Source organism: Mirounga leonina, unplaced genomic scaffold (assembly GCF_011800145.1).
Source record: "Mirounga leonina isolate KUSES-001 unplaced genomic scaffold, KU_Mleo_1.0 Mir_151, whole genome shotgun sequence".
NCBI classification, from domain to species: domain Eukaryota; kingdom Metazoa; phylum Chordata; class Mammalia; order Carnivora; family Phocidae; genus Mirounga; species Mirounga leonina.
The window spans coordinates 100,310,394-100,335,972 of NW_023270377.1; the positions used below are offsets into that span (position 1 = coordinate 100,310,394).

Below are 25,579 nucleotides of genomic sequence, written 5' to 3' on the forward strand. Positions count from 1 at the left end.
CACTTATATTATATTATAACATATTATAACACACTTATCTCATATTCTTTGAGGGAATAATCATTTAAATGTTTTTGCCATTATACTGTTTTTTGTTTTTTTTTTTTTTTTGTATTGTACTGAATGTAAGTCTGTTTGTCTAGGCCACAGGTTACCGTGAGTAATTTGATGAAACTAGGTGGTTAGCTTGGGGTCTACTTCCTCTCTTTTGCTCTGTGTGCCTTTCCTGAAGTTGAATAGCATGCCCTTCTCAGCTACTTGAGTCCTGTTCTTTGAGAAAGGATATATGTCATAGCTCTGTTTCTGTGCTAAAACTTGAAAACATGCTTTCAATATTCATTGGAATGGTGTTGGTGACCACAGAGGTGTAGTTGTTACCATATAGGTAAGCTACATGACTCCTTCTCTGATGCACCACTACCTAATCCCTTCACCTGGGTAATTCTTTGTTCTGAGTCTCCTGTGAAACCAAGAATCCCCTGGAGGAATCCTTGATGCCCAGTATGACCCTCTGCCCAGGGGTTGGTGTGGGTTGGTGTTGGTGGATGGACTTTGCTGATCACAGTACTGTAGAAAAGAACTTGCTTCTCATCTCTGTACCCATTTTGAATGTTATTCCTAACTCAAAATTAGATAGTTTAGTATCTATATATTAGAAATTTGGTTATGTATTAAAGGTAGCATCCATTTAGTCTTATTTGAGTCTTTGTCCTTATTTAACATTCTTTTCTAAAATAAGACTTAATTATGCTTCCAAAATAAAACAACCCTGGTCTTGCATATATGCATGCATTGCATGTACAGTATAGCAAATTGCTCACTTTCAGAAATATTTACTTATCCTGAAACTCTTTTCTCCTATTTGTGAATTTGGTTTGGTAATAGGTTTTCGTCTTAAATACTTTTCCTAGTAACTGGATTTATGGCTTTTTTCATTCACCTTCTGAATTCTGCACATAATTTTTAATGTAACTTGTTTAGTTTCCACCAAGAAAAAGCAACAGCTGTAATATGTGATGAATCAGTAATACTCTTTTTTTTTTATTATTTTTTTTTTTTAAAGATTTTATTTATTTATTTGCAAGAGAGAGAATGAGAGACAGAGAGCATGAGAGGGAGGAGGGTCAGAGGGCGAAGCAGACTCCCCGCCGAGCAGGGAGCCCGACGCGGGACTCGATCCCGGGACTCCAGGATCATGACCTGAGCCGAAGGCAGTCGCTTAACCAACTGAGCCACCCAGGCGCCCGAATCAGTAATACTCTTATGACAAACATTTTTCTGAATGTGCAGACACTTCCTTTTGATGCTTCCTTTGATTTGTTTATAATAAACTTCAGTGCTTGTAGTGCTTTTCACTGTTCCTTTTGCAGTTCTTTAATTTTTTTTCCCATGTTAAAGAAATCTGGAAGTGAATAGGCAATTAAATTTAGTAGTAGGTTAATTTACAATGTTGGATTCACTGCATATTTTTTGATATCACATAATTTGAATTACTGTGAAGTGACTTTCATTTTTCCTCATCAAGCATAACTTGAGGGGCACCTGGGTGGTTCAGTCAGTTAAGCGTCCCAACTCTTGATTTTGGCTCAGGTCATGATTTCAGGGTCATGAGATCAAGCCCTGTGTCGGGCTCTGCACTCAATGTGGTGTCGGCTTGAGATTCTTTCTCACTTCCTCTCCTTCCCAGTGTCTGCTTCTCTCCCTGCTCGCACTCGCTCTCTTTCTCTCTCTCAAATAAATAAATAAAATCTTAAAAGAAAAAGAATAACTTGAATGGAACTGTGCTAGTTCTACGAAGAACTACATAGATCTGGTCCTGGATTGTAGCTATTAGACTACCTCACACAGATTATTTAAACATACAGTGGTGTCAAAATTAAGATTAAGCACTATGAATGATTGATAAAGGAAGTTGTGATGTAGGGAGGTAGCATAGTATAATGAGAAGTGCATGGGCCTTGGAATTCAAACGGCTGGATTTGTATCCTGGACCTATCAAATACTTGCTCTGTGGCATTGTCCTACTTACTTGACTTTTATATATATATAATTTCCTTATATATAAGGTGGAAATAATATCATCTGTTAAGGTTATCAGGGTTAAATGAATGTATATAAAGCAGCCAATAAGGATTCTATTAAGGCACTTTAGAAATGTAACATCCCTTCCGGCCCTTTATCTTCTTTTCCCTCCTTCCTCTTTAGTTACCCAGAGTCAGCCAAAGTGCAAAGTTTAGGGGCACAGTGACCACCCAACTGCCCTTACTTTTGCCATCAGTTGTACGTTTGGGAGATTTCTAAAACCACCCTGAGTTTCAGTAATTTGTTAGAAGGATTCACAGAACTCATTGAGAGCTGTTATACTCATGGATATAGTTTATTACAGGGAAAGGATACAGATTAAGATCATCCAAGGGAAGAGATGGATTGGGCAGAGTCTAGGAGGAGTCAAAACCAAGAACTTCAAGTCCTCTCAGCCATGGAGTCATAGAAGATGTTACCTTCTCCTGGCCATCTTGTGTGACAGTACACACGGACTGTTTCCAACCAGGGAGTCTTCCCCAAGCCTTTTGTATTTTTACTGGGACTTGATCACATACTCCCTGCCTAACTGACCCAATGTCTAACCTCTTCCAGAGGTCAGGCTAATATTCTTAGTCTCCAGTTCCTCTGGAGGTTAGAACTGATGTGATATGGCCCAAAGCCCCATCATAAATCATGTTGTTAGACTGTCAGGTGACCAAGGCACCAGGAAAATAGACATTCCTGTCAAGTAGAACATTCCAAGGGTCTAGAGATCACTGCCATTAGTGAAGGGCAAAGGCCAGACTTCTGTCTGAAAAAGATCATTTCTTCATGTTAGTGCTATATTTTTGTAGTAGCTGATTAAATTAGTAGTTAATATCTCGGTTATTAATTTTTATCTTAGTAGTAACATACAATTTTAAATAGTTTTTCAAAGCCAGTCAGGGCAAAGCATATAATGAAAGCTTAATGACATGCTCCCACTGTCTTATTTATTGATTTTTCCAGTTTCCAAAGGCTTTATTGGTAGGTATGTTTTAGAAAAGAAAGATTAATTCTGTTACTTTTAAGTCAGTGGACTGAAGAGCTGTGTCTAGGGACACATCAAGTGGTGCCAAAGGGGACTGATGCTTTGGTTACCTTTTATTCATAGATATGTCAAAAGTACAAGACTTGTAGTCAACCAGTTCTTCAGGGTTAAACCATAGGCTGGTTTCTTTCTCTGTACTTTTTACTGAATCGCTGCCATGAATGTTGTTCTTGCCAACTTGAATGCAGAAGTCCCGATTGGTGCCTGGCTTAGAATCTGCTGAGTTGGTCTCCCCAAGCATCACTTGCCTTGTCTTCACCACTTTCAGTCCCACCCAGACCATGGCCACAACTGGCCTGGAGCTCATGTACTTCACCACCCCTGGGAAGAATGGGTGGTCCTTCAGGTCAATATAGTGCTGCTTCAGGAGTTCCTCAGAGGCCTGTAGGAGTCTCATGGCCATGAGGTGGAACCTCTTCTGCTCGAAGTGCTTGATGATCTCACTCAGCAGGGCGTACTACACACTATCCAGCTTGATGGCAATAACTATACGCTCTTGATCAACCATGGCCAGGATGCTGGCTGTGTGCTCCTGCTTGATGGGGCTGGAATCCACTCCCACTCTTTTAGTACTAGTTTCCAAATACCTTTGGAGTTGTATTTTAGGCATTTACTCCCATTTTTCTGTGCTGGTTTATGTTTTTTATTTTGTACATTATTATTTTTTTACCACTCTTTCCCCAGTCTCTTTTGGACATTATTTATACTCACTTTCTATTATGCAAGATGAGGATATAATATTTAGTCCATTTTACATCTTCACACCCCCCTTCCTGAATTTTTTGTCATAATTTTTAGTTAAATCTGTGTATCTATCTATCCCTCTACTATTTATCTTTCTATCTTATATTTATCAGAATTACATTTCTAATAAAAGAAACTGGAAATAACAGTAACTTAAAGGAGCTAAAAGTTCATTTTTCTTTCACATAAAAGAATTCTAGAGATTGATGGTCCAGGAATACGATAGCAACTTCACAGTTACCAAGGAGTCAGGCTCCCTGACTTTGCTGTCCTTTGCTTCCCTGAGAGCATGGCTATATACATAAGATCACTTCATGATCCAAGAAAGCTCTTAGAACTCTAACACACTTGTCAGCTTTTAGGTAGGTGGCAGTGTTACCCAAAACTGGGTTTGCCTCTTGGTGGTTATTGAACCAAAAGACATAACTAAGTCAAAGAATAGGAAAAGAAAGGCTTTTACTTGCAGTAAGTAGAGGAGAACACTGGGGATCTTTCCCAAAGCAGTTTTTCCTGAACAACAAAACTGAGGAAGTTTTAAGCTAAGGGTGTGCACATATTCATGAAGGGGCTTACACAATGGGGAATACAGTATGGACGGGGGGAAGAAGTCATCTCAGGGTGACTGAGTCCAGGTCAAAGTCATGAGGGCTGGCAATCATCAGTTCTCTGGCTCCAGTTGGTCCATATCTGAGTGCTCAGAGAGGTTTAGATCTTGCAGAGATAACTCAAGGATGTATATCAGGTCAATCTTAACTTTTGAATTGGCACTGGGAGTTTTACCATTGATTTATTATCCCTGATATGATTAGGTTATATCCTGTCCTGATAGTGGCTCTTTGCTCTTACACCCTTTCACAAGATGGCTGGGAGCCTAAAATGACTTTTCTTATGTCAAGAAAGTTCTGTCTCTCTCTCTCTTTTTTTTTTAAGATTTTATTTATTTGACAGAGAGAGACACAGCGAGAGAGGGAACACAAGCAGGGGGAGTGGAGAGGGAGAAGCAGGCTTCCTGCGGAGCAGGGAGCCTGATGTGGGGCTCGATCCCAGGACCCTGGGATCATGACCTGAGCCGAAGGCAGACACTTAACGACTAAGCCACCCAGGCGCCCCTGTCTCTCTTTATTTTTCCAGGAATCCCTAACTCTTTCTGCTTATAGTAGAGGAAAATGGAGAAGCAGGAAGGGCACATGCCAGTTTTCTTCCCCAATCTTAAGGAGGGTTGCTTATAAATTCTACCCTATAGCTTCTAGTTATTTTAATGGTCAAAATTTAGTCACATGCCCTCATTGGGGCTGCAAGGCTGGGTATTTTATTTTATTTTATTTTATTTTTTTAAAGTAGACTCCATGCCAGTGTGGGGCTTGAACTCATGACCGTGAGATCAAGAGTCACATGCTCTACTGACTGAGCCATCCAGGCACGCCACTGCTGAGTTTTTTTAGATATTGTTGCTACTCCAAACAGTATTGGAGTTTTATTTTAAAGAAATGAGAGAAAATGGGTATGATGTGAGCAGTTGGCGGGTTTTGCCTTAATTGGTGTCATTGTTTACTTTTTTATGATTATGCAAGTTAATTTACTGGAAAGCCAAGCAGTATATTTTGATTATATTTTGTTTTTCCTAGAATAATTCATTGCCTCTTTTTAAAAATATGCTTAGTTTTCTTCCTGTAGCTTTTAGCTTTTGTGTTTTCAAATTATAGGCATACCTTATTTTATCACACTTTGATTTGTTGTACTTTGCTGATACTGTTTTTTGGTTTTTTTTTTTTTACAAATTGAAGATTTGTTGCAGCTCTGTGTTGAGCGAGTCTGTTGGCCCCATTTTTCCAACAGCATTGGCTCACTTTGTGTCACATTTTGGTAATTCTTGAAATATTTCAAACCTTTTCATTATTATTATATTATGGTGATCTTTGATGTACTATTGTAATTGTTTTGGGGTGCCATGAACTACCATCTATATAAGGCGGTGAACTTAATTGATTAAATGTGTGTGTTCTAACTGTTCCACTGACCATTTGTTCCCTTGTCTTTTTTCTTTTTCCCTTTCCTTGGGCCTCACTATTCCCTGAAACATAAGAATATTGAAATTAGGACAGTTAATTACCCTACAGTGGCCTCTGCATGTTAAGTGAAAGGGAGAGTCGCATGTTTCTCATTTTATTCATTTATTTTTTAGAGAGAGACTGTGCATGCGTGAGTGTGGGAGCAGGGGGAGGGGCAGAGGGAGAGAATCTTAAATCAGGCTCCATGCCCAGAGTGAGATAGGCTGAAAGCTTGGTCTTCTGTACCAGTTAGTCAGGTTGTGAATGCACAGGAAAATTCTTTAAGGAAATTAAAAGAGCTACTCCAGTGAATACACAAATGATAAGAAAATGAAATACCCTTATTGCTGATAAGGAGAAAGTTTGAGTGGTCTGGATAGAAGATCAGACTGGGCACAACATTCCTTTAAACCAAAACCTAATCCAGAGCAAAGCCCTAACTCTTTTGAGTTCTATGAAGGCTAGGAGAGGTGAGGAAGCTGTAGAAGAAGAGTGTGAAGTTAGCAGAGGCAGTGTCATGAGATTTAAGGAGGGAGGCCATTTCCATAATGTAAAGGTGCAAGGTGAAGCAGCCAGTGCTGATGTAGAAGCTGCAGCCAGTTATTCCAGAAGATCTAGCTACTCAATGAAAGTACAGCTACACTAAACAACAGATTTTCAATGTAGACAAAACAGCCTTCTTTTGGAAGAAGATGCCATCTAGGATTTTTACAGCTAGAGAGAAGTGAGTTCCTGGCTTCAAAGCTTCAGTGGACACGCTAACTCTCTTGCTAGGGGCTAATGCAGCTCATGACTTTAAGTTGAAGCCAGTGCTCACTGGTCATTCAAAAAATTCTCAGGCCCTTAAGAATTATGCTAAATCTACTCTGCCTGTGATCCATAGATGGAAAAACAAAGCCTGGATTATAGCACATTTGTTTGTAACATGGTTTAGTGAATATTTTAACCCCATTATTGAGACCTGCTCAGAGAAAAAGATGTCTTTCAAAATTACTGCTCACTGACAATGTGCCTGGTCACGCTCTGATGGAGATGTAATGCTGGCTTCATAGAGTGAGTTTGGAAGTATTCCTTCTGCTTCTACCCTCTGAAAGGAATTGTAGAGAATTGATAGGATTTTTTCTTACCAAATATTTGGTATAATTCACCAGTGAACCCGTCTGGATCTGATGCTCTCTGCTTTGGAAGGTTACTAATTTGCCTTAACATTTTAAGCAGTAAATTGCTAATTCTTTTTCCTTAGTAAGAATAACAAAAATGGATGACTATTTACAATGAAATTTGAAATTACCTCCTTGTATTTGCATTCAAATCAAGTGTTTATTTTTTCAGTTTACCTCCCCTTCCCATTTCTATTTTATGTGCTTTTTGCCAGTATAACAAGAGTCATCTTACTTACTTTGTCATCAAGGATCTAATATTGCAGTCTAATCATTCTATAATGTGTATGTATATCAAAGCATCTCATTGTACTCCTTAAATATATACAATTTTATTTGTCAATTATAGTTTAATAAAGGTTGAAAAATAAAAAAATAGATACCACAACCTTTCCTCAGCCCTCATTCTTCTACTTCAAACTGCTTCCTCAAAGCTTATCATCTAGTTGAGAAATTAACTAGTTTCTTGAGGCTTACTGTGTTTGACTTCTAACAGTTGTTAAAACTGTTATTCTTCTTTTAAGGAAAGCTCTCCTATCTCTGATCACATTCTCTGTCTTAATCAGTTTTGTACATATTGATGTTCCTTTAGGATTTAATATTGTTTTTTGTGTCTTCCATTCTTTCCTGGTTTCTGAAGACTCTAATATTTATTATCTCCAGTCCTATTACCTTTCCTCAAGTCAAACTCTGTGTCTGCTAAAGATTCTAGAGGTATTCATGATGTTTTAAAACCACGTCCAGAAAATCTTTGAAATTTCTCCCACCATAAGAGGGGGTCCATATTCCCTGTAATTGGAACTTGCTGGGCCTTAGTGACCCCCCTGCACCATAGAATCCATTGGAAGAAATGTTGTAGAACTTCTCAGTTGAGGTTAGAAAAGACCATTCAGCCTCTGCTGGTGTTCTATAGTACACCCATTCTAGGAGAGCTTTCAGATACCATGTAAGAAGTCTGGTTATCCTGAGGCCACCCTGTGGAGATTCTATGAAGACACCACATGGAGAGAACACATAGATGCCTAGGGAATTCCAGTTTGTCTTCCAAGGCAAGACATTAGCCATCTGAGTGAAGAGGCTCTGAGATGACACCAGTTTCAACTTTCATGTTACTGTAGCCACATGAGATTCATTGAGCGAGACCTACCTACCTGAGCCCAGTGAAATCCCAGAATCCTTAGTAAAATAAATTATTGTTATTGTTTTAACCCATTGTTTTGATATGATTTGTTAGTCATCAGTACATAACCAGAATATTGTTTCATATTCAGCATATTCAAAAACAGTTGTCATCTCCCCATCTAATCATATTCTTTGTTTCTCCTTGATTAGTGCCCTCATCACCTACTACATAACATTTTGGGTCCATTTTAACTTCTGTTCAAACCTTTTGCCCATTAAAAAAAATCTTTTTAAAGATTTCTTTGGTGTGGGGTGCATGGGTGGCGCAGTTGGTTAAATGTCTGTCTTCGCTCATCCTGGGATCGAGTCCCGAGTCTGGCTTCCTGCTCAGCTGGGAGCCTGCTTCTCCCTCTTCCCCCAGTTCGTGCTCTCTCTCAAATAAATAAATAAAATCTTTTAAAAAAAGATTTCTTTACTGTGATAAAAATAGATAACATGAAGTTTACTATTTTAACATTTTTAAGGGTACAATTTAGTGGTATTAAATATATTCATAATGTTGTATAATCATCACCACTATCCATTTCCAAAACTTTTTCATCATCCCAAACAGAAACTCTGTTAGACTTATACCTAAGTAATTTTTTTTGCTGTTGTATATTGTAATCTTTTCTTAAATTAAGATTTCTAATTCATTGCTAGTATACAGATACAGAATTGATGCTGTAACCTGCAACTTAACTCCTTTGTTCTAAGAGATTTTTTGTAGATTGCGTGAAATTTTTTATGTCTCAATTAAAATTGTTTTTTCAATCTGTATGCCTTTTTCATTTTCTTATCTTACTGCAGTGACTATAATAAATGAATAGGAGTGGTAAGAGTGGAAATTTTTGTCATTTTTCTGATTTCGGAATAGAGCATTTAGTCTTTTACCATTAAATATGTTGATGGCTATAGTTACTTTGTAGGTGCTCCTTATCAGCTTAAGGAATTTCTTGTCTATGCGTAGCTTACCAAAAGTGACCAAGTTTATATCATGACTGGATATTGAGTTTTGTCCAGTGTTTTCTTCTTTGTGATCATTGGTTTTTCTTCAGTTAACATGGTAAGTTTCAGTGATGAATTTTGATTGTTGAACCAACCTTAAATTCCTGATCTAAACACTACTTGGTTATGGTGCATTATCCTTTTTATATATTGCTGGATTTGGTTTGCTAATACGTTGTTGAGAATTTTTGTGTCTGTGCTGAGGGAGATGTTGGTATGTATTCTTACATTCTAGTAATGTTTTGATGTATTTTTTGTATGTGTTTTTGGTATCAGGTTAATGCTAGTCTCACAAAATGAGTTGGGAAATGTTTCTTCCTCTTCTCTTTTCTGGAGAAGATTATGTAGAATTGTTACTTCTTCCTTAAATCTTTGGTGGAATTTGTCACTGAAATCATCTGTTCCTGGTAGTTTTCCTTTTGAAATGTCTTAAACTACAAATTAAACTACATTTTAATAGATTTAGGACTGTTCAAATTATTTAGTTCTTGAGTTGAGTTTTAATAATCTGTGTCTTTTAAGAAATTAGTTCATTTAATTTGTCAACGTTATAAGCATGAAGTTGTTTGTTGTGTTTCTTTATTCTCTGTAGAGCTGTATTGATTGCCTATCTTTTATTTCTGGTATTAGTAACTTGGGTGTTCTCTTTTTATCTTCCTCTTTCACTCTGGCTAAAAGGTTATCAAATTTATTGGTTTTTAAAAATTAACTAGTTCTGCGTTTCATTGAATTTGGTCAGTTGTTTATCTCCAGTGTCATTGATTTCTAGTATTTTCTTCCTTCTTTCATGTTGACTTTATTTACTCTTTTAATTTTTCAAGGAAGAAGCATGTAGATTATTATTTTGAAATACTTTGTTTTCTAATATAAGCATTTAATGCTATAAATATCTCTCCAAGTACTGATATAGCTGTACATCCTACCAAGTATCATATGTTGTATTTTCATATTCATTCAGTTCAAAATATTTTAAAATTTCTCTTGATAATTCTTTGTCCTATGGGTTATTTACATGTATGTCGGATTACAGATATTTGAGGATTTTTCAGTCCCCTTTCTCTTATTAATTTCTATTTTAATTCCATTATGTCTAGTGAATGTGCTTTGTATGATTTCAGTTCTTTTAAATTTGATAAGGCTCGCTTTTGTCAGGTTTATTTTAAATTTTATAAGGTTTATGGCATATTTTGGTGAATGGTATAGCCCTTGGAAAAAAAGTACATTCTGCTCTTTTTGTGTGGAGAGGTCTATAAATGTCAGTAAGGTTATTGATTCATAGTGTTTTTACATCCTTGCTGATTTCTGTCTTTCCTTTGCTCTATCAGTTTTTCAAGGAGGAATGTTAAAGTCTTCAACTATAATTTTATGATTGAACATTTGTGTATTGATTATGTTAGTTTCACCTCATGTAGTTTCACCTCTCTTATTGTATTACCCATTTATGATTGTTATTTCTTCTTGGTGAGTTGACTCTTTTATCATTGTGTAATGTCCGTCTTTATCCCTGGTCATTTTCTTTCTTCTGACACCTACCCTGTCCGATTGTACACTTCATCTTCCATTTGAGTAGTGTTTGCATATTCTCTTTTCATGTGTGTACATTTTTATATTAAAGTGGAAATCTAGTAGGCAGTGTATAATCAGGTTTTCTTTAAAAATACAATCTGACAGTTAACGTCTTTTAATTTAAATGTAATGAAATTATTGAATTCATTCAAGTTAGTCCTTCCATTTTTAAGTTCTTTTGTTTGTCCCTTCTGTTTTTTGTTTCTTCTTCCTTTCTTGCTGTCTTTGGATTATTTGAATATTTTTAGTATTCAATTTTGGTGTATCTTTTTTCTTTATTCGTTGTTTTTTCAAGGTTGCTGTATGGATTATAATATATATACCTACTTGTTACAGTGTACTTAGATTTCATGTTTTATGGGATGCCTGGGTGGCTCAGTCAGTTAAGCGTCTGCCTTTGGCTCAGGGCATGATCCGAGTGTCCTGGGATCTAGTCCCTCATTGGGCTCCTTGCTCAGTGGGCAGCCTGCTTCTTCCTCTGCCTGCCACTCCCCCTGCTTGTACTCTCTTTCTCTCTCTCTCTCTCTGACGAATAAATAAAATCTTTAAAAAAAAATAAAAATAATTTAAAACAATGGGACGCCTGGGTGGCTCAGTCGGTTAAGATTTCATGTTTTACTACTTCAAGTAAAACTGTACAGTTCCATCCATACAGTTCCCTATTCCCTCTCCCTTTTTTGGTTATGGTTGTCATATGTATTAATTTTACATAGAATGAAATCTCCCAAACATGCTGAAGTTTTACTTTCAACAGTAATGCATATTTTATATAATTTATTTTATTTTTAATTTGAGAGAGAGAGGGAGAGCACAAGCAGGGGGAGTGGCAGAGGCAGAGGGAGAAAGAGAGGAAGAAGCAGACTCCCCACTGAGCAGTAAGCCCGATGTGGGGCTCGATCCCAGGATCCCGGGATCAGGACCTGAGCTGAAGGCAGATGCTTAACCAACTGAGCCACCCAGGTGCCCCTATAATGTAGTAGGAGAAAATAGTTTTTGATATTTACCATTCCTTTTGCTTGAAGTTTCAGATTTTCTTGTAGTTTCATTTCAGTTAAGTGAAGAATTTCTTAAGTTCTCTTAATTTTCCTTTGTGTGACAATGTTTTGAGTTGTCTTATACTTGAAGAATATTTTCAATGGATATAGATTTCTAGGTTGATAGCTCATTTTTCTCAGTACTTTATGTAGTTTAGCTGTTTTGTGACTTCCAAAGTTTTTTTTTTTTTTTTTTTAAAGATTTTATTTGTTTGACAGTACACAAGCAGGGGGAGCGGCAGAGGAAGAGGGAGAAGCAGGCCCTCTGCTGAGCAGGGAGCCTGATGAGGGGCTTGATCCCAGGACCCCAGGATCATGACCTGAGCTGAAGGCAGACTCTTAACTGCCTGAGCCACCCAGGTGCCCCACTTCCATAGATCCAAACTCTGCAGTCATTCAAATTATTGTTTCCCTATATGAAATGCATATTTTTAAAATATTCCCTCCTTTAAAATTTTTTAAAAATGGAGTTTAGCTTTCAGCACTTTGATTTTGATGGATCAGGCCTTGGTTTTATTTAACTGAGATTTTCTAATCTTTAAATCCATTTCTTTGAACAAATTAGGATACTTTTCAGTCGTTACTTTTTCAAATATTTTTCTCGTCTTCAGGAACTCTGGTAATGTGAATTTTAAATTTTGTCCTGAGTCTGTTCATTTTTTATAAAAACTTTCTCTTTTTTTCAGATTTGATGTTACTCATCACCTTTAAATTGGCTTTCCAGTTATATATGTGTGTGTGTGTGTATCTGTATGTATGTATTTTTTTCTTGAATTTCTGTATATTCTTTCATTTTAAGAGTGTACACTTTCCTTACTCATGAAGGATGGCTGTATTATGCATGTTAAAGTCTTTGCCTGATAATTCCAACATCTGAATCATCTCAAAGTATTCATCAATTGACTGTCTTTTATCTTGAAAATTGTTTAGGGATGCCTGAGTGGCTCAGTCGGTTAAGCGTCTGCCTTTGGCTCAGGTCATGATCCCAGGGTCCTGGGATCAAGCCCTACTATGTCAGCGGAGAGTCTGCTTCTCCCCCTCCCCCTCCCCCTGCCCATGCTCCCTGTCTCTCTCACTCACTCTCTTTCAAATAAATAAAATCTTCAAAAAAAAAAAATTGTTTAGATTTTCCTGGTTCTTAGTGTACCAGGTAATTTTTTTATTGTATCCTGGACATTTTGAAATCTTACGAGACTCTGTGTCCTGTTAGAATCCATTATATAATAGTAATTTTGTTGTTATTTTAGTGGGAGATTAACCCAGTACTCAAATTCTTCTCCTTTTAGGGGGTAGTGGTTCCAACATGAATTCAGTTCCAAAGCCTATGATCTTTGGGTCTGATGTTGCATGCAGCATTGGAGGGCTAGTTTGAGGCTGACGCTATAGCTCAGTTCTCAGTCACTGCTCTGGTTCTTTGGGTGTATTCGGCACATGCACAGCTTTGGCAGGAGCCCAGGACTTATGCTGATTTATATTCTCCTATACTTCGCAGGCTTTTCTCCACATTTTCTGGCTTCTGGTAGCCACTTTTCATAATTAACTCTGGCCAGAAGGTTGAGGTTCTTTTCTGTGTGGTGCAGTCCTTCTGTGTTGGGCAGTCCTGTAGGATTGCCTTAGAGTGTAGTGCTGAGAGAACAGTGAAGTATAAAAAACAAACAAGCAGAGATTACTCCCTACTCTTTTTGAAACCTTTTTTTCTGGTTCTTCTCTGCAGAGATGGGTGTTCTCTTGGGAGTTTTAGTCCCCACAGTATCATCACCATGGCCATGCCATTACATGACTGGGGCTGTCCTTGGGGCAAAGCTGGTAGAGAGGAAAAATGTGTCCCCCTCACACACTCTTCAGTTCACATTGCTCCTTCTTTGGTTCTCTTATCAGAAAATTGGGCTTCCCTTTTCTCTTTTGCTGCCCATGCCTCCTGTGCAGTTACCTAATTCAACCCCATCTTTGAGTCAAAGCTTTAAGTAAAGAAAGGGGAACAAAAGAAAACCTGGCAAGTTCACCATACCTCAGATTGTGATTTTGCCTCTCCACTCTGCCTGCTGTAATTTACTTTGTGGATCACTCATATAATTGCTTCATATATTTTTATCTCGAGTCTTTAGTTGTAATCAGTGAGAAAATTTAGCTTATAGTGTGCTTATTTCATGTTGGTCTGCACCAGAAATTGAATATACATCTTTTCTTAGCTATATTATACTAGAGCAAGTTTTTCTTTGGTAGTTGTATAGGATCTTTCCTACTTTCATACTTGTTTCTATAAAGTGACACCTGACTCTCAGCTTCTCATCTGTAGAAATTTTCCTGCTTGTCAGTATGTTCTCTTGCTTAATGTAGATACCTCATGAATATGCTTTTACTTTTTATTGTTTAAATAATATTTAGGATATGTTTCTTTAGGAACAGGTTTCTTTTATATATCCAAATTAATATTTTATTGGATAATTTTACTGAATATGGCTCTCTTCTTAGTTGTAGCTTTGTACTAATATCTGTCAGATAATAGTAATCTTTCATAATCATGCTGTATTATTTCCTTGGAGCTTTCACATCTGTTTTTGGTTCTTTTTGTCAATAACAATGTGGTATGACAATTTTCTCTTTTTCACAGAGAATTCAAACCCAGGGAGTTTGTGCCTTGCTCATAGCTACAGGCCAAGTAAATGGTAGATGCAATCCTGTCTCTCTGACTGTTGAAACTGATGCTTTTATCTTCCTCACCATCTGCTATCAGTTGACTGGTCTGTTTCTTCTCTGTATCTTCTTCTGATCAGTGACACAGATTAAAAATATGTTAAAAGTTGTGGTCACGAAAGATTGGAAATAAGTAGTCCATGGTGCTATTTTTCTTATATTTTTGTATGCATAGGAATTTAATGGTGGGTTCTTAAGGAAGGCTTATTAGAAATTTATATTGCTACCTCCATACATCAATTTCATAGGTCTGTTTTGGGACTCAGAAATCTGTATTTTGGGCGCCTGGGTGGCTCAGATGGTTAAGCGTCTGCCTTCGGCTCAGGTCATGATCCCGGAGTCCTGGGATCGAGTCCCGCATCGGGCTCCCCGCTCTGTGGGAAGTCTGCTTCTCCCTCTGCCTCTCTCTCTCTCATGAATAAGTAAATAAAATCTTTAAAAAAAAAAAAAAAAAAGAAAAATCTGTATTTTACAAGAGTACACAAGATGATTTGGATGTATGTAGTCTCTGTCTTTATAGAAAAATACAGTTGGGAGGGACTGAAGCCTGCCTTGGCCTCATTAACATTCTATAATTAGCCATTATTTATAGAGCACATTTTCCTGTTTATTCATTGGATATACTAAATGGGACATAGTCAAAATCCATGTTAGATCCTAGCTGTATTATATTTAATGTTCTCACTCATAGAGTAGGTTTTCTGTTTAATATTTTTCTAAAAATGAATGAGAAACTAATCTATAGTTTTATAAGTGTCTTTAGGAAGAGGTTTTGAGCCCGTGTACATCTATAGTGAGAATTCTCAAATGGGGCTGATTTTGTACCTTCTTCCCCACCCCCCCGCCAGGGACATTTGGCAATGTCAAAACATTCTGGTTGTCACAGTTGGGTAGGAGTTACTGGCATCTAGTGGGTAGAAATCAGGGATGCAGCTTAACATTCTGTAATACATGGGACACGCCCCCCCCCCCCAGGAATTATTTGACATAAAATGTCATCAGTGCCAAAGTTGGTTGAGAAACTGTGCTCTAAAGTTAGTGTTAAATGAAAATTTTTTGACTAATACATTTATTTTTTGAAAGAATCTTCTTATAGTTGCAGTTTTCTACCAGTTGGGTGTTCTTACTTTTGAAAGATAAGAGTCAAGAGATTTTGTTTTGCCCCTTAGCACACCCCCATACACAGACATTTCTTCTTAAGTTGATAGTTTGCATTGTGCATTTGCATATTAATAACACTGGAAAAATGAGAATGACCAAATTGAGACAGACCAGTGCACAGATCTCTCATCTCCCTGTGAAAAAATCTATTTTAGTTCACCTTTAAAGGAAAGCAAAGAAGGAGAGCAGGATGTTTTAGGGACTGATTTTGAAATAGGGGGTTCCTACTATGCAAAGAGTAAAATTTGCAAGTTTTGAGTGCATCAGCAAGAAATACATTAGATGGGACACCTGGGTGGCTCAGTTGGTTAAACGTCTGCCTTCGGCTCAGGTCATGATCCCAGGGTCCAGGAATCGAGTCTCACATCGGGCTCCCTGCTCAGCGGGGAGCCTCCTTCTCCCTCTGCCTCCTGCTCTCCCTGCTTGTGCTCTCTCGCTCTCTGACAAATAAATAAAAAAATCTTCAAAAGAAAAAAAAATACATTAGAGTCCCCACTGGGCCACTTTACTTGCTAATTTTCCTTGGTAAAACAGAAAATTTTCCTAGTCTAAATGAGTATAAATTGGTGTTTCATTGAGGGTTTTGGTAGTCATGAGGAGCAGAAGTAACTTTTTATTTGAAATATAACATATACAATAAAAATCAAATGTTAGGGGCACCTAGCTGGCTCAGTCAGTAGAGCATGTAGCTCTTGATCTTGGGGTCGTGATTTTAAGCCCCACATTTGACGTGGAGCCTACTTAAAAAAAATCTAAATGTAAGATTGGTAAGAATTACAAAGTGAAATCTTCTGTGAAGCCACCATTGGATTAAGATATAGAATATTACCAATATCTTAGAAGCATCCCTTGTACTTCCTTCTTGTTATTTTTCACTACTTGCCCAAAGTGGTCACCAGACTGACAGATTAGTTTTGTTTGTTTTTTACTGTTACTAGAATAAATCATTTGAAATCGCTGTTTTTGTAAGTCAGTGTCAGCAGTTTCATATATAGTTCAACCTAACTACCCTCCCCCCTTTTCTGTATACTATTCCATTTCTGGTAGCTATTCTCCAAAAATGGTCCCCCAGTGGACTATACCTCTTAGTATTCACACTGTTGCAGAATTCCTCACCCCTGAATTTTGCCTGGTCTATGTGATTCATTTTTGTCCATGGCAGTAAAGAGACTCTTTGTGACTACCAGTAACATGAAGCCTTCCACCTTCTAGTTGGGTCTCTTAGGACTCACACTCTTGGAACAGTCTCAGAATCCAGCTGTCATGCTGTGAGAAGTCTATACCATATGGAGAGGCCATATATGTAGGCTCTCTCGTTAACAGTCCCAGCTGATATTTTAGCCAACAGTCAGTACCAGTTGCCAACAATGTGCGTGAGCCATTTTGTATATCACGGTACTGTCAAACTTCAGCTGAATTTATTAGCTGCTGTCTAACTGGAACCACAAGTAAGAACCAAAGCTGGGCTCATCAACCCACAGAAGCATGAGAGATACTAATACTTCTTAAAAAATATTTTGGGGTGTTTGCCATAAAACAAAAGATAGTGAGATATCATTGTACAAGTATACCGGAGTTCATGCAATCCATTGTTTTTGGACCCTTGGTTTGTTTACACTGTGGGGCTACTATGAATACTGCAGCTCTAAACAATTCTTACACATATATATATTTGTGAATATATATACATACTTCTGTTGGGCAAATATCTAAGAGTGGAAAAGCTGGGTCAGATACTGTGAAACAGTTTTCCAGAGTGGTTGTATTTGCATGTACACTTCCATCAGCAGTTTTTGAGAGTTACATGTGTTCTACATCCTCACCAACACTTGGTATTTTTATTATTATTATTATTTTTTTTACCATTTTTAAATTTTTTATTTTATTTTTTATTTTTTAATTTCTATTTACCATTTTTTAAAATTTAAATTCAGTTAATTGACATATAGTGTACTATAAGCTTCAAAGGTAGAGTTCAGTGATTCATCAGTCTTATATAACACCCAGTGCTCATTACATTACAGCATTTGATACTTTTACATTTTAGCCATTTTGATGCTTGTGTTGTAGTATTGTGGTTTTACCTTCCACTAATTAATTTTTTCAGCATTTAAAAAAATAACACCAATCTCACTCTTCCAATGAATAAAAAGAGAAGTAACAGTTCACAGCTCATTTTGCAAAACCAGCATAACTTTCATATTAACAGCTAGTTAGATTATGATATAATAAAGGAGTATTATAGACTAATATGAACAAATTTGCAAAATTTCCACACAAATAATTATTAACAAATTAAAACTATATATGCATATACAAAAACACTCTTTAGGTGTTTATACCAAGTTAGGTTAATTTCGAGAATGTAAAGTATAAAGGAAAAAATCCATGTGATCAATTCCCCAATGTATTAAAAAACAAAAACTTAGTGCACTAGAAATAGGAAAGAATTTCCGTAAACTGCTAAAAGATATTTACAAATACCTAAGGCATACATCGTACCTAGAAATGAAATACTGAAAGTTTTCCCCTAACTGGAAACAAGACAAAAATGTTCACTATCTACCACTTTATTGTGCTTTGGTGGTGGTGTTTCCCATATAATTATTGATCATTTACATTTCCGGTTTTTAACCTCACTCTTTCTGTGGTTTGCCAGTAATTTTGTTGACTTTTGCTAAAATCTCCTGCGTGGGAAATACTTGTCAATTCCTCTTTGTAGGACCTGTCAACTTTATACTATGTATGCTTTAACAGCTTTATTGAGATACACTTCCATGTATAAAGAGTACAGTTCATCTTTTTTATTGTACAATTCAGTGGGTTTTGGTATATTGCAGTATTAATTTTTGAATATTGTAATATATATACCATAAAATTGACCACTTTAACCATTTTTGAGTATACAGTTCATTTGCATTGGTTACAGTCATACTGCTTTGCAATCATCACCACTGTTTCCAAAACTTTTTCATCACTCCAAACAGAAACCCTGTAATCATTAAGCAGTAACTTCCCATTTTCCCCTGACACCAAATCTGTGGATTTGCCTATTTTAGATATCTAAGTGGAATCATATAATATCTGTTCTTTTATGTATGGCTTGTTTCATTTAGCATAATGTTTCAAGATTCCATGTAGCATGTATCAGAACTTCATTTTTATTCTTGAAAAATGTTCCATCGTATAGATATACCACATTTTGTATGTCCGTTCAACTGTTGATGGACACTTGGATTGTTTTCACCTTCCACCTCTTGTGAATAATGCTGCAATGAATATTAGCATACAAGTATCTATTCTAAAGTCCCTGTTTTCAATTCCATGGGGTATATACCCAGGAATGTAAATGCTGGATCATGCAATAATTTTTTTTAGCTTTTGAGGAACCGCAAAATTGTTCTCCATAGTGGCTGCACTGTTTCACATTCGACCAACAATGTGTAAGAGCTCCAATTTCTCCATGTATTTGCCAACACTTGTTATTTTCCACTTTTTAAAAAAATTATAGCTATCATAGTAGGTATGAGGTGGTATTTGTTTTTTTACTGTGGCTTACACTGTATTTTTGGAACTACTCTATTTGGTGCATAGAAGTTAAGAATTGGTATATTGTTTTGGCAAATTGCACCTTTTATCGTTACGTAATATAATGATTTTCTTGATACTTAGCAATGTTTTTAAAAATCTATATTATTTGATATAAGAATTCCTACCAGGTTTCTTTGATTGGTATTTGCTTTCTGTATATTTTTTCTGTCTTTTAACTTTTAATTTTTTCATGAGTTTACTGGCCTTTTGTATATCTTCTTTGTAGAAATGTCTATTCAAATTCCATGCTCATTTTATAATTGTTTGCCTTTTTATCACTGAGTTTCAAGAATTCTTTATATATTCTAGATTCGTGTCACTCATCAGATAAATGATTTACAAATATTTTCTCTCATGCTGTGGGTTGTCTTTTCATTTTCTTAATGGTATCCTTTTTTGAAACACAGAAGTTTTTATCTTTAATGAATTACAATTTCTTTTTTGCTTTTGTCACATGCTTTTGGTGTCCTATCTAAAATACCATTTCCTTTGCCGTGGTCACAAAGATTTATTCCTGTTTTTTTCCGAGTCTTTTATAGTTGTAACTATTAATTTTATGCCTTTGGTCCATTTAGAGTTCACTTTTTATATGGCGAGAGGTAGGGATCCAATTTCATTCTTTTGCATGTAGATATCCATTTGTCCCAGCACCATTTTTTAAATTAAGTTTTTAATTTCAGTCTAGTTAACATACAGTGTTATATTAGTTTCATGTGTACAACATAGTGATTCAGCAATTCTGTACATTCCCAGGTGCTCATCACAATAAGAGTACTTTTAATCCCCATCATCTGTTTCACTCCCCACCCCCCACCCCCCTCCCCTCTGGTAACCATCAGTTTGTTCTCTATAGTTAAGAGTCTGTTTCTTGGTTTGTGCCTCTCTCTTTCTTTTTCCCCTTTGCTCATTTGTTTTGTTTCTTAAATTCTGCATATGAGTGAAATCACACATTATTTGTCTTTCTCTGACTTATTTCACTTAGTATTATACGCTCTGGCACCATGCATGTTGTTGCACATGGCAAGATTTCATTCCTTTTTCCGGGTGAATAATATTCCTCTCTCTGTGTGTGTGTGTGTGTGTACACACACCACCTCTTCTTTATCCATTGACTTATCAGTGGACACTTGGACTGCTTCCATAATTTGGCTAAGTAAATAATGCTGCAATAAATATAGGGGTGCATGTATCCTTTTTTTTTTTTTTGAGAGAGAGAGCAGGAGAGAGTGTGTTTTTAATTTTAGCTATGATTTGCATTCAAATGATGAGTGATGTTGAGAATCTTTTCACATGTCTGTTGGCCATCTGTATGTCTTTTGAGAAATGCCTATTCACATCTTTCGCCAATATTTTAATTGGATTATTTTCGCTGTTGAGTTGTATCATTTTTTAAAATATTTTGGATACTAACCCTTTATGGGATACGTCATTTGCAAATACAGCCTCCCATTCAGTAGGTTGCCTTTTAGTTTTGTTGATTGTTTCCTTTGCTGTGCAGAAGCTTTTTATTTTGATGTAGTCCTAATAGTTTATTTTAGCTTTTATTTCCTTGTCTCAGGAGACATATCTAGAAAAATGTTGCTACGGCTGATATCAGAGAAATTACTGCCTGTCCTCTCAGGATTTTTATGGTTTCAGGTCACATATTTAGGTCTTTAATCCATTTTTTAAAATATTTTATATTTATTTATTTGAGAGAGAGCAAGCAAGAGCAGGGAGTGGGGCAGAGGGGGAGGGAGAAGCAGGCTCCCTGCTGAGCTCAATGTGGGGCTCAATCACAGGACCCTGGGATCATGACCTGAGCCAAAGGCAGACACTTAACCGACTGAGCCACCCAGGCGTCCCTCTTTAATCCATTTTGAGTTTATTTTTGTGTATGGTGTAAGAGTGTGAAAGGACAAAATCATTCCCATTTGAGTTGTCTTGACACCCTTGTAACAAACCAGTCCACAGTAAATGTAAGACTTTATTTCTGGACTCTCAGTTTTATATTCTCTTCTATTCCAGTGTCTCCCCTTATATGAACACAATATTGTCTTGATTCCATAGTTCCATAATAAGTTTTGAAACTGAGAAATGTATCTTAACATTTGTTTTTCTTTATCAATATTGTTTTAGTTACACATTTAGGACTTTTGTATCCCAGTAGTGGATTAACTCTTGTCATTCTAAAATGTCTGCTTTGTCTCTGGTAAATTTTTTTTCTCATAAGTCTATTTTATCTGATATTAATGTGGACACTCATCCTTTCTTTTGATTAATGTTTACATCTTATATCTTTTCCATCATTTACTTTCAACCTAACAGATCTTTATATTTGGAGTTTCTTGGAGACAGCATATAGTTAGGTCATATATTTTATATTTTCTCTGCCTGCCAATCTCTGTTTGAGTCCCGGTTGAAAATTGCTTTTTTCCAGAGAAGACTTTTACGTGCTTTTGCCAGTGAGTTGGGGGTACCATCATCCCAGGATCTCTTGTATTTTTTCACTTGGGGTTCTTAGACCACATTGTAGGATGAATTCTGACCAGGTAGGCAAGTTGTACTTTTACTTTTCAATTTCTTGTATTTTTCTGTGCCATTCTGCATGGTATGATTGTTGTTGTTGTTATTTACTTTTACCAGTATAAAGTTTGTGGATCTCTTGTATTTCCAGCCTGCATGGACCCTGGTATCACTTTTCATTCCCATATGTTCCTTTGGTTAAATTAGAAGCTAGAAAGCATAAGGGCTGGAAACTGACTTTAGTATTTTTGAATAGCTAGGCTTCCTGATTTCACTTTGTTTTGGAGGGTTGTTTCTGCTTCTTTTAAAAATACTAGCTCATCGCTTCTCGGCCTTTTGGCTGAGATCAAGTGTAAAAATACTAGCTCAGTAACAGATTTAGAGTGGTTATCCTTGTCTTAATCCTTATCTTGGAAAAGCTTTTCAACATTGAGTATGATGTTAGTTGTGGGTTTTTCATATGTAGCCTTTATTATGTATGTTTCTTCTATGCCCACTTAATGTTGAGACTTTCTATCATAAGTAGATGTTGAATTTTGTCAAGTGCTTTTTCTGCATCTACTGAGATGCCCGTATGATTTTCATCTTTTGTTGATGTGGTGCATCACTTTGATTGATTTACAGGTGTTGAATTATTCTTGCATCCTTGTAATAAATCCCATTTAGTCCTGGTTATGATCTTTTTTTTTTTTTAAGATTTTTAAATTTTTTATTAGAGAGAGAGTACAAGCAGGGGGAGCGGCAGGCAGAGGGAGAGGGAGAATCAGGCTCCCTGCTGAGCAGGGAGCCCGATGTGGGGCTCCATCCCAGGACCCCAGGATCATGACCTGAGCGGAAGGCAGACGCTTAACCCGTCTGAGCCACCCAGGCACCCCCGATCCTTTTAATATATTGTTGAATTCAGTTTGCTGATACCTTCTGTTGAGGAATTTTCCATCTGTGTTCATCAAGGATATCAACATGTTTGTTTTGTTTGTTTTGGTGGTGTCTTTGTCTCATTTTGGTTTTGGGAAATCTGGCTCCATAAAATGATTTTGGAAGCATTCCTTCCTCTTCGTTTTTTTGAATAATTTGAGAAGGCTAGGTACTGACTTTTTAAAGTTTCGTAGAATTCATCTCTGAAGCCATCTGGTCATGGCATTAGGGTTTTAGGAGTTTTTAAATTACAGATTTAATTTCAATACTTGTAATTAGTCTATTCAAATTTTTTATTTCTTTGTGATTCGATCTTTGTAAGTCATTGTTCTAGGAATTTATCCATTTCTTCTAGGTTTTACAATTTGTTTGCATACTTGTTCATAGTAGTCTGTTATCCTTTTTATTCCTGCAGGGTAAATTGTAACTTAATCATTAGGGCCCTCTTTTTTTTTTTTTTTTGCATGGGTCTCATTAGAGATTTATATCTTTTCAAAGAGCCTGTTAGTTTCATTGATCTTTTCTGTTGTTTTTTGAAGTCTCTGTTTCATTTTTTTCTTTCTTTCTTTCTCTCTCTCTCTTTCTTTCTTTCAAGATTTTATTTATTTGAGAGAGAGAGCACAAGAGAGCGCACAAGGGGGGGATAGGGGCAGAGGGAGAGGAGAGGGAGAATCAGGCTTCCTGCTCAGCAGGGAGCCCAATGCGGGACTCACCCCAGGACCCTGGGATCATGACCTGAGTGGAAGGCAGATGCTTAACGACTGAGCCCACCCAGGCGCCCGTTTCATTTATTTCTGCTCTGATCTTTACTATTTCCTTCCTTCTGCTAACTTTTTGAGCTTTCTTTGTTCTTCTTTTTCTGGTTCATTTAGGTGTAAGATTAAATTGTGTATCTGGGATTTTTCTTGTTTCTTTAGGTAGGCCTTTATCACTATCAACTTTCCTCTTAGAACTGTTTTTGCTGCATCCCATGGATTTTTGAAAGTTATGTTTCCATTTTCATTTGTCTCAAGGTGTTTTTTCTTTCTTTTTTGATTTCTTTGTTGACTCATGGTTTGTTTAGTAGCGTGTTTTTTAGTCTACACGTGTTTGTGTTTTTGCCTGTTTTCTTCTTGTAATTGATTTCTAGTTTTATACTGTTGAGGCTAGAAAAGATGCTTGATATGATTTTAGTCTTCTTGAATTTATTGAGACTTGTTTTATGGGCCAACATATGATTTATCCTAGAGAATATTCCATGTGCACTTGAAAAGAATGTGTGTTTTGCATCTTTTGGATGAAATGTTCTGTACATACCTACTGAGTTAATCTGGTTTAATGTGGTGTTTAAGGCTGCTCTTTCCTTATCGATTTTCTGTCTGGTTGATCAGTCTTTCCAGTGGGGTATTAAAGTTCCCTACTATTATTGTGTTATTGTCTGTTTCTCCCTTTTTGTCTGTTAGTATTTGCTCTATATATTTAGGTGCTCCTATGTTGGGTGAGTAAATATTTATGAATGTTATATTTTCTTTTTGAATTGACCCCCTTTTATCTAATGCCCTTCTTTGTGTTTTGTTACAGCAAAATTTATGTAGTTTCATTTTACTTTTTCCCGCTTTGAGTAAGGAGTTATTTGTGTGCTTTTTCTCCTTCATTCTGTTAATGTTAAATTATTAATTATATGTATAGCTTTTGTGATATTAAATCCTCCACAAAATCTTTGAACCTTTTTTTGTCGTGATGCCAAATTGTTTGCTAGTATTTTTTTTTTTTTGAGATTTTTGCATCTCTATTCATTAATGTGATTTGCCTTTATATGTTCTTTTACTGTTATTATTCTCTCTTGAATTAGAATAAGAGTAATTGGGTAACATTCCCTGCTTTTCTGTTCTTTGAAATAGTTCAGGTAAATGGAGATTATGTATTCTTTGAAGGTTAGAACTTCACAGATTTAGTAATGCTGTATGTGCCTTACTGATTTTCTTTCATAGTTTTAGGTCCAAATGCTCTATGTGGTTCTATTTTGCATTTTTGTTCTTGTTGTTAATTTTTTTATTGTTAGTCTTATTAGAGGCTTGCATGTCCTTAATTTTTTCAAAGTAATTACTTTTCCCAAAGTAATTTGGGAGTATGGTGAAGTGTTGATTTGGGTTAACTTTTATTCTTTCCTTATGGATATCTGGTTTGTTCACTGGCATCTTACTGAAAAAAACTTCCTTTTCTCAGTGCCCTCTAGTAGTAGTCTGTTGGAAATAAAGTTTGTGTGGGTCTGTTTTCTGGCCTTTTCCCCCTATACTAATGATCTTTTCATCTGTCTTTGCCAATCCACACTGTCTTAATTACTTTAGCTTTTTTATAGTAAGTATTTGTATTGGATAGAGAAAATCCTATTATATTTTTAATGTTTTTACTCATTAAGTTTATAGTTTTTATAGTTCTTTTATTTGAAGTTTTAAAAGGAATGTAATTCAGCTTTCCTGACCTTTGCTCTTGATTCCACTGGTGTTTTATAATTTTGGATTGTGACCTTGTTTTCAGATAAGCGTTATCTCTGGGAATCATCTGTAGTCTGGGTTAAAGATGTGTTCCTTGAAGGATGTTTTGTTTTTACCCTGGACTAATATTTGATCATAATTATTCACCTTTGGGAATCTACAAGCAAAAGATGGTATAAACTCAAACTTTAGACCCATGTGAGGGCAGCCTTGTGTTTGTGAATTTTCAGGGTAGACTTTTCCTCTTCATCTGGATCTCAGGTAGAGGCAGAAAAACTTCTTTAATTTCATCCTGGGCTGGTGGGAGGATTTTTTCTCCCTTAGTCTGCCTTTCATTAATAAATGTCACCATCCAAGTTTGGAGTTTTGGTGGGAAAGTCTTAGTTCTGTATCTCACCTTATT

General features: G+C 36.4%; 1 protein-coding gene and 1 pseudogene across 5 annotated transcripts in view; one reads left to right on the top strand and one right to left on the bottom strand.

Moving 5' to 3' along the window:
- Window positions 1-25,579, top strand: part of PTPN4 (protein tyrosine phosphatase non-receptor type 4) — a 233,599-nt gene that overhangs the window by 54,676 nt on the left and 153,344 nt on the right. The gene's annotated exons all lie outside the window — the stretch shown is intronic.
- Window positions 3,032-3,623, bottom strand: LOC118012549 (annotated as a pseudogene).